This window comes from Mustela lutreola, chromosome 1 (assembly GCF_030435805.1).
Source record: "Mustela lutreola isolate mMusLut2 chromosome 1, mMusLut2.pri, whole genome shotgun sequence".
Lineage (NCBI taxonomy): Eukaryota > Metazoa > Chordata > Mammalia > Carnivora > Mustelidae > Mustela > Mustela lutreola.
This window is the reverse complement of record NC_081290.1, coordinates 15,696,740-15,709,317: the sequence shown is the minus strand read 5'-3', so window position 1 is coordinate 15,709,317 and position 12,578 is coordinate 15,696,740. Positions and strand designations below refer to the sequence as shown.

The window sequence follows — 12,578 nt, the reverse complement described above, 5'->3', positions numbered from 1 at the left end:
CTCTCTGCCTGCCTCTCCATCTACTTGTGATTTCTCTCTGTCAAATAAATAAATAAAATCTTTAAAAAAAAAAAAAAAAAAGAAGAAGAAGAAACAAGAGGAAGTATTTTCCCTACCAGATTGGAATGTATATTTGTTACTTATGTTAATTAAAATAGTGTTATTTTGGTGGAAGTCAATCAGTAGACCAGTGGAATGGAATAAAGAATCCAGATATAGATCTACGCATACAAAGCCCTCAATGTACCTCATGTCCTGTTAATGATATTCTGTGTCGTCCCCTACCTAATTGAATAGTGGTAACCTTAGTAACCTATAGGGAATAGAGGAAATGGTGTGTGATATCTGAGGCTGTCATAAAAGATGTTGGGTCTTTTGACTTGTTCTCTCTTAGATTATTCATTCTGGAGGAAGCCAAAGTCATGGCTTACGGACACACAAGCAGTGCTATAGAAAGGTTCACATGGTGAGAAACAGTTCTTGTACTTACTAACAGCCAGCACGAACTTGACAACAAAGTGAATGAGCTATCTCAGAAGCAAATCCTTCAGCTGCAGTCAAGGCTCAGATGACTATAGCCTCAGCTGGCATCTTGTCTATGAAGGGGAAACTCCAAACCAAAACAACCCCACTATGCCAATTCCAAATTTATGGGCCAAAAAACAAAGCTAATAAATGTTTATGGTTGTTTAAAGCTACCAAGTTTTGAGATAATTTGTTATACAGCAATTGGTAGCTAATACACATTTCTGCATATAGAAATAGGGTGCTGTGGGGCGCCTGGGTGGTTCAGTGGATTACAGCCTCTGCCTTCGGCTCAGGTCATGGTCCCAGGGTCCTGGCATGGAGCCCCGCATCAGGCTCTCTGCTCAGCGGGGAGCCTGCTTCCTCCTCTCTCTCTGTATACCTCTCTGCCTGCTTGTGATCTCTGTCTGTCAAATAAATAAATAAAATCTTAAAAAAAAAAAAAGAAATAGAGTGCTGTCATAACACAAATTAATGTGTAACAAATTCATACTTAGCTCATGTCATATAATTTCTATGTGATCTGTTCTATCCTATTGATACCCACAACATCCTATTGATTATATGGGTCAGGTCTACTTAATATAAAAGGAGAATATACAACTGCATGCATACTAGGGTCATTGGGGTTCACTTTTGAGGTTGGGTACCACAACTATTTTTTTAATTAGATAGAAGACATAGGTCTTTCTCTCTTTTTTCTTTTTCTCTCTCTTTTTTTTTTTTTTAGACATAGGATTGATTGTAATCTTGAGTTATTAGCACAGCAGCTTATTTAAATCATTCTTGGCCAGGTGTAATTGGGTGGCTCAGTTGGTTAAGATCAGGCTCTTAATTTTGGCTCAGGTCAAGATCTTAGGTCATGAGAACCACTGAGCCCAGCTCTGTGCTGAGCAGGATCCTGGTTAAGATTCTCTTCCTTTCCCTCTGCCTCTTGCTCCATTCTTCCCACCCACCTCTGCCACTCCTGAGAACACCCCCTCTCTCCCTCTTAAAAAAAAAAAAAATTATTCTTGGTCACTTGTATATGTGTACATGCACTTATGTGAGTGTGTATTTGTATGATTTAATTATATTTTTAAATTAATGTTACGTTCATATACTACTTATTCTTTCTCCCCAAAAGCACTCACTTATGTGTAGTTTAATCACACACACACACACACACACACACACAAACACACACACACACACACACACACACACACACACACGAGATTCTCTTTACTTATTTTCCTCCTGTCAAAACAATGGATTTAAGATATGTTAATTTATATTGCCAGTAATTGTTATCAGACTTACATTTTTTTTGTTTTTGTTAATAATGCTTATGGAATAGTATCTCAATATTATTTTGATTTTATATATTTATTACTAACAAAGCTAAAGATCTATGATTATTCTATATTTTGGTTTATGCTTTATTTATTTATTAATTTTTTATTTGTCCATTTTTCTATTGTGTGATTTTTAGGTATATTAAATTCTTCTTATACATTAAAAATAGCAATTTGTTGATTTTCTGTGTTGCAAATATTGTCAACAATTATACCATCTCTTAACTTTGACCATTAACATATTCAATCCTCCACTTTGTGAATAAAACCATACATTAAAAAACTAGAAATATGTGCTAAATTGATATCATTGATAGCCCCAGTTAATAATCTCCCTTTATCCATGCTTCTTTTCCTTAAAAATATGTGATGCCCTCTCCCTCTGATTTTGGTTATGACTATCTATGACTATCTGCAGTGAGTAGGATGTTAACAGATTTGATGCACAAAATAGTCTCAAAACAGAGCTTGAGATTTTCTACATCCTTCATCTGAGAACAAGCCTAGATTAGCTATCTCTTGAGACTTTACCATTCCTATGAGAAAAAGCTCAGTCTAGCAAGCTATTGGTTGTTAAATGTGAGCAGAACTGAATTGTCCTGGTTGTAACCTTCTAGACCAGCTAACCTCCAGTCCCATAACTTCCCATTAAGACAGGTCAGTTGATCATGAGCCAGATCAGAGAACTACCCAGCTGTCCTATTTCTGCTACCTAAGAAGTAATAAAAACTCTATGTGGATGGAGGAATGTGAAGACAAACTGCAACCCCAGGCTGGCACTATGTCATTCAGTGTTAGGGTGTTTGTTGCCCAGTGACAACTAACCAACACGATGTAGGAAGTGTAGTGATCTACATCTACATGATGTAGATCAGTGTGTTCAATGAAGGAGACAACCTCACCTTAATTTACAGGGTTAGGGTTTTGACCTTGCACAACTGCTAGAGGAGCTAGATATTGAAGTTCTGAGAAGGAAGTTGAGTGATAGGACTAGTCACCAACCAGAAAATCTTAAAAACCTAGCTCATCTCACCACTGAAATGGAACTACTAAGGGAGGTCTTTTGGAGAGCTCTCTATGAGACATCACCATTATGGGTCCACTGTCTAGCTTCTGGTGAAGGACATGGGGCCAACGTTAGTCAATAGGTTCAACAGTTAGGAAGAAAAGCTGCATGTGGGTGGAGGAGTTTGAAGACAAGTTGGAATTTGCTGGCAATTTTATGTCTGTACGTTACCACACTTAACCATGATGACTTCAGAGAGTAACAGCTGCCTCTGCATCCATTTTTTAAAATTCACCCCAAATTTTCCTTTGGCCAACTCTAACATATATTTAACAAAATTCCAAAAGTACTGTCCATTCTAGTCAATTTGATTTTTATAAACACATTTTTAAATACATTTAATGGTCAAAAAAACAAATGACAACAAAGCCATCTCACGTGAAGTAACCAGCTCTCATTCAACTGAAGGCACCAAACCCTCTCCTCAAAAGGTGATTCAAAAGTTCCACATTATGCTCTATCCATCTTTGGTTCATTTTTCTTGTGGTTGAGTGACATTCCATTTTTGATATCCTGTGATTTAAACAGTGAGGTATTTTATGATAGTAGTGCAACAGGAGATGGGGGTAGGGGTAGAGAAAAAGAAAACATAATTGGTTAACATCAAAGTAAGGAAGAAATACTGACATATTCCAAAATTCTCTTTCTGTGGCTGTTCATTTGGTCATAGGTGAAGTGACAGTTATAATTTCTTCCCACATCTATTGAATATTCTTTTGTCTCTGAGCAATTATTTCTCTTGGTCATGATTCCTTGCCTAGTGTGACAAGTCATACTATCATTCCTGAAGGGTCTGTACCATTGTAGTCTTGACTGTTCTGAGGTGTTAAATCAGTCAACTTTAACACACAAATTGCAGATTCTGAAGAACACTCCAGACTACTGCAAAGTGGATCTGAGTTAAAACTTCATTAAATCTTCTGATCTCTATAAGCACCCCAACTGACTGGTGAACCACAATGTTGTTGGAGTCACCAAGTATTAGTCACATCAGGGCTAGTGTCCAGTATCCCTGTAAGTCTGGTTATTTTCACTTTTTCAGTGAAGAGCTATCCTGGCAAATGACCACAAGTCATGTTAGGGAAGGATAGAAGGTAGATTTAAAATTTGCAGTAAATTAAGATCCTTCCGCAGAAGGATCTCTCCTCTTCTTAATTAAGAGACAATGGGTCTGTGATTTGGCTCAACTCTTGAGAGTTAAGAAGTGACTCTATTGTGATCAAATGAGACTTCTGAGCTTTTTTACTGCTACAAATCAATGAAATTTTAGTAGGTTTCCCACTTATTGCAGTCCAAGGACATCATGATCAATTAGCCAATGCAAATGATCTCTGTGAATTCATTACAGTAATCACATGCACCATGTCCCTAATGAGTAAATGCTACCCCATGGTCCTTGCCCATTTCAGTGGCAGCATTTCTCACTGTTATTTCTACTCTGCAGAGAATAGCCATTACAACGTTGTTAAAGGATGTCTTTCCTCTACATCCAATATATTTCTCGAAGCCTTTTTTAAGGGTATTCTATTCAACTTCCTATTGGATGTAATTAGGGAGAGGGTAAACAGCTCTGACATTATAAATCCATTCCAGCTTTGAGTCTCTGTTCATCTTTGTGTATCTTCCTCTGTTAGATACCAAGAATTTCTGGCGTGAGAACAGAATTTAACATGAGTCACCTCATATTTTGGTCTCAGTCTGTAATTAACCATTACAGCCTTTTCTTCTTTTTTTTTCTCTCTCTCTCTCTTTTTTTTTTTTTTTCCCAAGATTTTATTTATTTATTTATTTGACATAGAGAAAGAGATCCCAAGTGGGCAGAAAGGCAGGCGGGGGCGGGGGGGGGGGAAAGCAGCCTCCCTGCCGAGCAGAGAGCCCAATACAGGGCTCAGTCCCAGGACCCTGAGATCATGACCTGAGCGTAAGGCAGAGGCTTAAACCTCTGAGCCACCCAGGCACCCCGTGAGAACCTTATCTAGCCTTATAAGCTAACACATTGAATCTATAATCTCTGCCAACTATACCCCTGTAAGGAAATGGAGGGTTCATGGCTGGGTATATGGGAAGCTAACAAATAGATCCAACCAAGAATCAGGTGGTAGGTCTGGAACTGCAGTTGATCTCCATGGTCAGCAGTCAAGAGAACTGGGTGTGAAGCAGAAGTGAGAGCCACATAAAAATTGCCAGCGCTGAATGCTTTTCGCTGTCTCCTCATCTCACCACACTGACCTGCAGAGGGTATTGGCCACCTTTACTTCACTTATAACTTTCAACTTCTAAAAATATTCCTCTTTCAGCCAATTCTAACTGGGAGTTATATAGGAGAAGTGCATTCTGGAGAATAGTTCCAGCTTAGTTGAGTTGATAGCACAAAAAGCAACTTCTTTAACCTCAAAAAATCTATATAAAATAAAACCAGGCCAAATAGCATATATAACACAGATACATTACATTACGAGTGTTCCCTTGATGTTGAAAAGGCAAAGTGGATTATAATTCCTACTATTACTCAACATGAAAATCCTGATCAATTGCCTACAAATGAAGAAGCAAAAAGATACATAAGAAATGGCTAAGGAAACCATATAAGATGATCATTTATGTGCGCCTGGGTGGCTCAGTGGCTTAAGCCGCTGCCTTCGGCTCAGGTCATGATCTCGGGGTCCTGGGATCGAGTCCCGCATCAGGCTCTCTGCTCAGCGGGGAGCCTGCTTCCTCCTCTCTCTCTCTCTGCCTGCCTCTATGCCTACTTGTGATCTCTCTCTGTCAAATAAATAAATAAAATCTTTAAAAAAAAAGTTGATCATTTACATAGAATGTCTTAAGATTAACAAATCTTTAATACTTTTGATAAATACTAGTTCAATATATATAAATCAAGAAAGTTTTTATCACTATAGTAGCCAATTAAAAATATAATAGAAATTCTGCATTATCTACAACTGAAAAGAACCAAAACAACAACAACAACAACAAAACTCTATAAACATGAGGGGTGCCTGCATGGCTCATTTAGTTAAACTTCTGCCTTTGGTTCAGGTCATGATCTCAGGGTTCTGGGATCGAGCCCCACATCAAGATCTCTGCTCAGTGGGGAACCTGCTTTTCTCTTTGCCTACTGCTCTGCCTACTTGTGCTCTCTCTCTGTCTAATAAATAAATAAAATCTAAAAAAACCCCAAAAAACTAGATATGACTGTTATCAAAATCCACATAATGTTGGCTACTAAAAAATTACCAGAGAATTTCTGGCTTAAACGAATACACACTTATTCTCTTATAGTTACTGAGATCAAAAGTCCAAAAACAGTTTCACCAAGTAGAAATTAAGGTGTCGGCAGAACTGCTTTCCTGCCCCAGGCTCTAGGGGAGGAGAGTATGTTCCTTCACTCTTGCAGTTTCTGGTGGCTGCTAGCATTCTTTAATTTATGGTACATCATTCTTATATTTGCTTCCATGGTCACACACCTTTTCTTCAGCATCAAAACTTCTAATATTTTCTCCTAGGAGCATTTGTGATTATGTTTAGGTCTTACGCAGATAATCAAGGATAATTTCCACATCTACATAAAATAATAGTTACAGGTTCCAGGGATTAGAAGATGGACAGCTTGGAGGTCATTACTCAGCCTATTACACAAAGTTTTTGAAGTGTTAAATACATATTAGGACTTCCAAAGAAACAGGGATACCAAGTTAGTGGATGAAATGACAACGTGTTATAAAGATGTCAATTTTTTTTTAAAAGATCTAATTTATTTATCAGCGAGAGAGAGGGGGAGAGAGCGAGCACAGGCAGACAGAATGGCAGGCAGAGGCAGAGGGAGAAGCAGGCTCCCTGCTGAGCAAGGAGCCCAATGTGGGACTCGATCCCAGGACGCCGGGACCATGACCTGAGCCGAAGGCAGCTGCTTAACCAACTGAGCCACCCAGGCATCCCAAGATGTCAATTTTTCTTAATGCATGCCATTTTTGAAATTCAAATCAAAACCCAAGACACATTATTTTTGCAATTGTGCAAATTGTGATTCTAAAATACACATAGAAAAATAAAAATTCACAAATATCTAGGAAATTTTATAAAAGGATATTCATAGTTCAGGGAATGTTCCTACATAGGTATTAAGGTAATGTTGCAAACTTATGTTAAAATGCTGTGCTGCTAGTAAAAGTGGAATAAATTCAATCCTGCAAGAGAATGAATAATACAGGAACAGATTTATACATATGCTATAATTGTTACTTGATAGAAATGTTAATAAAGCCATTAAAATTTATGGATATTTATTTATTTATTTTTATTATGGTCACTTAGCCAATGATTCATTAGTTGTGTATAACACCTAGTGCTCATCACGACATGTTTCCCTTTTAATACCCATCACCCAGTTACCCCCTCCCCACACAACCCTCCCTTCTCCAATCCTCACATTGTTTTCTGGAGTCCAGAGTCTCTCACGATTTGTCTCCCCCTCTGATTTCTTCGCATTCAGTTATCTCTCCTTTCCCCTGTGGTCCTCAGTGTTATCCTTACGTTCTACACGTGAGTGAAGCATATGATAATCATTTTTCTCTGCTTGACTTATTTCACTTAGCATAATCAACTCCAGTTCCATCCATGTTGATGCAAATAGTAGGTATTCATCCTTTTTGATGGCTGAGTAACATTCCATTGTATATATCAATCACATCTTTATCCATTCATCTGTTGAAGGGCATCTCGGCTCCATCCACATTTTGGCTACTGTGGACATTGCTGCTATGAAAATTAGGGTACATGTGTCCCTGCTTTTCACTACATCTGTATCTTTGGGATGAATACCTAGTACTGCAATTCCTGGGTGGTAGGGTAGCTCTGTTTTTAATGTCTTGAGGAACCTCCATATTGTTTTCCAGGCTGGCTGTACCAATTTGCACTCCCAACAACAGTGTAAGAGGGTTCCCCTTTCTCTTGTGAAATCTGAATATATATGAATATATATTTGAATGAATATATATGAATAAAATATATTAATATATATTTATGTGTCACATATAAATATATCATACATATATAAAATATAATAAAAATTAAAACTCTTTTTTTCTAAAATACAGACTCTACCAGTGTTAAAGACTTAACAACAAAGAAATAAGCTGGGACAGAAAAGAAAGAGGAATAATTTTTGATATTGGTACAAGAAAGGATTTCTTAAAGAAGACAGAAAGATCAAAATCACAAAGGAGAAATTAGATGAATTTAATTATATCACAATATAGGTTATCTCTTTAATAAGCCATACATCTGTTTATAAAATACATGTATTTGTATAAAGTACATGTTAAATTATTTGAAAGAATACATAACAAACTTTTAATAGAACTGGTTTTTAGAGTGTGATCTTTGTGCGCACGCGCACGTGTGTGTTTGTGTGTTGGGGGAATTTCTCAATGCCTTTTGTAATAACATTTGAATTTCTTTCATGGAACGTTTATTTATGTGTCACTTGTTTGATTAGAAATATATAAATCTATAACAATTATAAAAAAAAAGTCTGAAAGGCTCACCCATTATTTGTGAATCTCAGAATTATAGACTAATTTTACTTTCTCCTTCCCTTATTTTTCATATTTCTACAATGAACATGTATTATTTTATAGTGAAAAATAAAAATTAATTTAACTTAATTTATTTTTTAAAAGAATATTTATTTATTTATTTATCTGACAGAGATCACAAGTAGGCAGAGAAGCAGGCAGAGAGAGGAAGGGAAGCAGGCTCCTGCTGAGCAGAGAGCCTGATGTGGAGCTCGATCCCAGGACCCTGGGATCATGACCTGAGCGGAAGGCAGAGGCTTTAACCCACTGAGCCATCCAGATGCCCCTTAATTTAATTTTAATAGAAAAGAATGTCTTTTTTTCTTCTTCATTGTCTCATTTGTTTACCTTACTAGAAAATAAATACGAAGGCAGTTTTGTACTACTAGAAATTAATACAGTTATCTGTTGAATCATGGCCGATAGGTTTAAAATGATCTCTGATTCATTATAAAATATCAAGTAATCCTTACATATCACTAGAACAACAAAAATAATATTCTATATGTATCTTTTAAATTTTATTCAGGATTAGGGCATGAATAACTTAATCTAATATTATTTGTCAAGAGAATATTTTTCAGCAAATTTTATGATTTTATGTTGTTATCAGCCAATGAAATAAATTTTCTATAATCACAAATAAGACTTCAGGAAATATCCACCATATTGTGTGTCCATGTTCTTTACAATAACATGTTGTAGAGTCAAATAGGAAATTTCTCAGTAGGAAATAATACAAAACTCTTTGGTATTATTAATAATATTAATAGCCTATTGTTTTGAGTGAAGCCTGTTAGTTTCTCTCCTCGGTGCCAGAACCATAGCTACCTGATGAACTTCCATTAGGCTAAATGAGATAATCGTGTCTCAGGCTGTTCCAGATGGCATTTTTCACACTAATGCAAAGTCACAAATAAAATTTTAATTTGCTTCTTAAGAGGCAGATCTGTTCAAATAAATGAACAGAAAAAATAAATGTTTGCACCTTAGGAAAGTATCAGGAACAAACTGCAGAGATACTGTTTCTAAGTTTATTCAGTGTCAGTCAGTGAGCCAGAGCATACTACAAAATGAGAAGAAGCCAAGGTTTTTTGTTGGTTTGTTTTTATCATCTCATTACATTGTTATCCTTTACTTAAAAAAAAACACAGGTCATTTTGACACACCAAATATAAACACAGCATTATAAGTATGCTTCTAGAAGGAGTGTGTTAAATTTTTAGCAATGTTTACTTTCGGTCTCTAATTTTACTTAGGTAAAATACTTAATGGTGTTTGTCTTGTGCATCAGCTGGGCTATATCAGGTTTTAATGAGTAATCATATGTTTCAGGGAGCATGATCTGTGATAAAGTCTATGTAATATAAATACTGTGCTCCAAAACAAGTTTAATTTAACACTGACCTGTTTGGGAAATTTTTTTTTTTAATAGTAGTTGCAATGACAGGTTTTACCCCCTCCTTTCAGCGTGTTAACACACCTGTCAACGTGCAAGGCATAAAATACTTCTAATTTCCTCTTTGTTTCCTAAAGTACCCTTTATCCTTTTTTGTCCTTAGTCAGGACTGTAATTAATTGTTCTTTGTGTTAATATGACTATATCTATCAAGGAATTATAGCAGAAACTCTGTGTTGTACACGTGTGTGTGTGTGTGTGTGTGTGTGTGTGTTGGGGGTTATTAAAAGAACATTGAACCTTCCATTAGCTCTGCTATTCCTATGCCATTAAGGCACGTGGTGTTTCAAATACAATCACTGGACTCATTCCTTCAGGCTAAACAAAGAGACATTCAGTATTCATATTTAGGCCTAAATGCCCACATATAATTTATAAAACAGTTTTCACAACATTTTTATTCTTTAAGAGGTAACATGAGTCATTCACCTAGAATTAAGTCATGTTAAAGCTAGAGTGAGTCAATGCTCCTCTTGTACAATCTGTTCATTTTATAGATGAAAAATAGGTTCAGAGATAAAGCCTTGCTCAAGGTCATAAAACCAGAGGGCTTCTAGACTCTTCCACTTCCTAGTACAGCACCATTTTTGCTCTAATCCCAGTACTTCCCTTTTCTTTATTGATTGTAATTTCCAGGAATGTAGGATCTGAACTTTGGCAACTGTTTTCCCTTTCTCCAGGTATTTGAAGCTCACTAGAGAAGAAACATGATGACTATTTGACATTGCTACCATTGAAGAAGGTGATGTTTCTCATGAAAACATACATTTGCTTCTTTTCAAACCATGGAGACCAAGAGCTATGATTGTGTGGAGCCCAATAAATGAAAGCCTGCTGACAAAATGATTTAATACAGACCGTGTAAAGTGTCAATTATTAAATGTTTCATACCCAGTGATAAGGGACAAGGAGAGATAAATTACCACTCCGGTGACACATTAGAAAATATGCTCAGCAGAGATGAGGCACCTGAATTGTCAAGTTAGAAATGACCCCATTAGAAGAGTAAGAATCATGGGAAAAGAAAGAAACAGAAAAAGCCATGTTTTACCTTGAATGACAATGTGAGAGGTTATCCTGGATTTTCCTGACAGATTTAGTAAATACAGGGCTCATTCTTTAGCAGAATTTGGGCTCTATAGGGTTATTTCTCTAGGTGACTATTTTTCTCTTATTGCCAGAATAGTTTTCTTTGATTATGAATAGCATTGAGAATGATTATATTTTTTTCAAATTAGAAATGAAAATAGGCAGCATATAAACAAATGATAATCTCAATAGTTCATATAATCCAATAATCAATATGATTCAACTGCATAACTAATTTTATCTGTATTCAGCACTTTTAATAATTCCCATAACCTTTTTATTTATATGTTTGCATTTTATGGGGTGTCAAGGAAACTATTCCAGCTGGCTTTTCACTCCTATTTCATGTTAATATACACACAACAGTAGAATATATAATATATGGTAGATCTCTAGAGTTAATTTGTTATCTTCATAAAGAAAATTTCCATATTCTTATGCTTTAGGCTAGTGCTTTTCAAAATATAAAATACACACACATTATCTGGAAATCTTGTTAAATTTGGATTCAGTGGGTTCTGGCTGAGGCTAAAATTCTGCATTTCTAAAACTCCCCAGAGATGCAAGTTGTTTTACAGACTACAGATTGAGTAGCCAATCAGGCAGGGTCTCCAGACGAGAAAAACCAGCAGCACTTAGAAGGTCCTGAACCATGAGAGACTATGGACTCTGAAAAATAATCTGAGGGTTTTGAAGGGGTGGGGGGTGGGAGGTTGGGGGAACCAGGTGGTGGGTATTGGAGAGGGCACGGATTGCATGGAAAACTGGGTGTGGTGCATAAACAATGAATACTGTTATGCTGAAAATAAATTTAAAAAATTTAAAAAATAAAATAAAATAAAATAAAATAAAGTAAAGTAAAAAAAGAAAGGCAAATTCATGGGCTATACCAACACTTGGTGCATCTTAATATCTAGGGGTGGGCCCAGAAACCACTTACACTCATGCTACACATTCTTCCCAAGTCTTTTTTTTCCTTTTTCTTTCTTTTTAATTTTCCTTTTTTCTTTTTTTTTTTTTTAACACAAATAGGCCTTAGACAAGAGCTGCATATTATATATATAATTGTACATATGCTTATGTAATTGGCTTATGTAGTTTGCTTAAAATTCTCAAGAATCTTTAGGTTAGTCACAGTTTTTTTTTTTTTTTCTCTCTTTTTTAACCAATAGCTGTGGACTCAATTTAAAATGAAATTTAAAAGAAGAAAAATGTACATGGGAGATAGAGAGGAGAAGGTAGTTGGGGGAAATTGGAAGGGAAGGTGAACCATGAGAGCCTATGGACTCTGAAAACACAATCTGAGGGTTTTGAAGGGGCGGGGGGTTGGGAAGTCGGGGTACCAGGTGGTGGGTATTATAGAGGGCACAGATTGCATGGAGCACTGGGTCTGGTGCAAAAATAATGAATACTGTTATGCTGAAAATAAATAAAAAATAAATTAAAAAAATAAAAATAAAAGAAGAAAAATGTAGAGCAAGAAATTGATAAAAAAAAATTTAGGATTGATTCAACTTTCCTCTTTT

The 12,578-nt window shown here is 36.1% G+C and overlaps 1 long non-coding RNA gene across 3 annotated transcripts in view; it reads left to right on the top strand.

Annotated features, from left to right (window-relative positions):
* Nucleotides 1–10,818, top strand: part of LOC131823660 (uncharacterized) — a 56,072-nt gene extending 45,254 nt beyond the window's left edge. For all 3 annotated transcript variants that reach the window (XR_009350638.1, XR_009350634.1, XR_009350632.1), the window contains one exon: nt 10,644–10,818. This is a non-coding gene — a long non-coding RNA (uncharacterized LOC131823660). The remainder of the gene's footprint in view (nt 1–10,643) is intronic.
* Nucleotides 10,819–12,578: the final 1,760 nt, after the last annotated feature.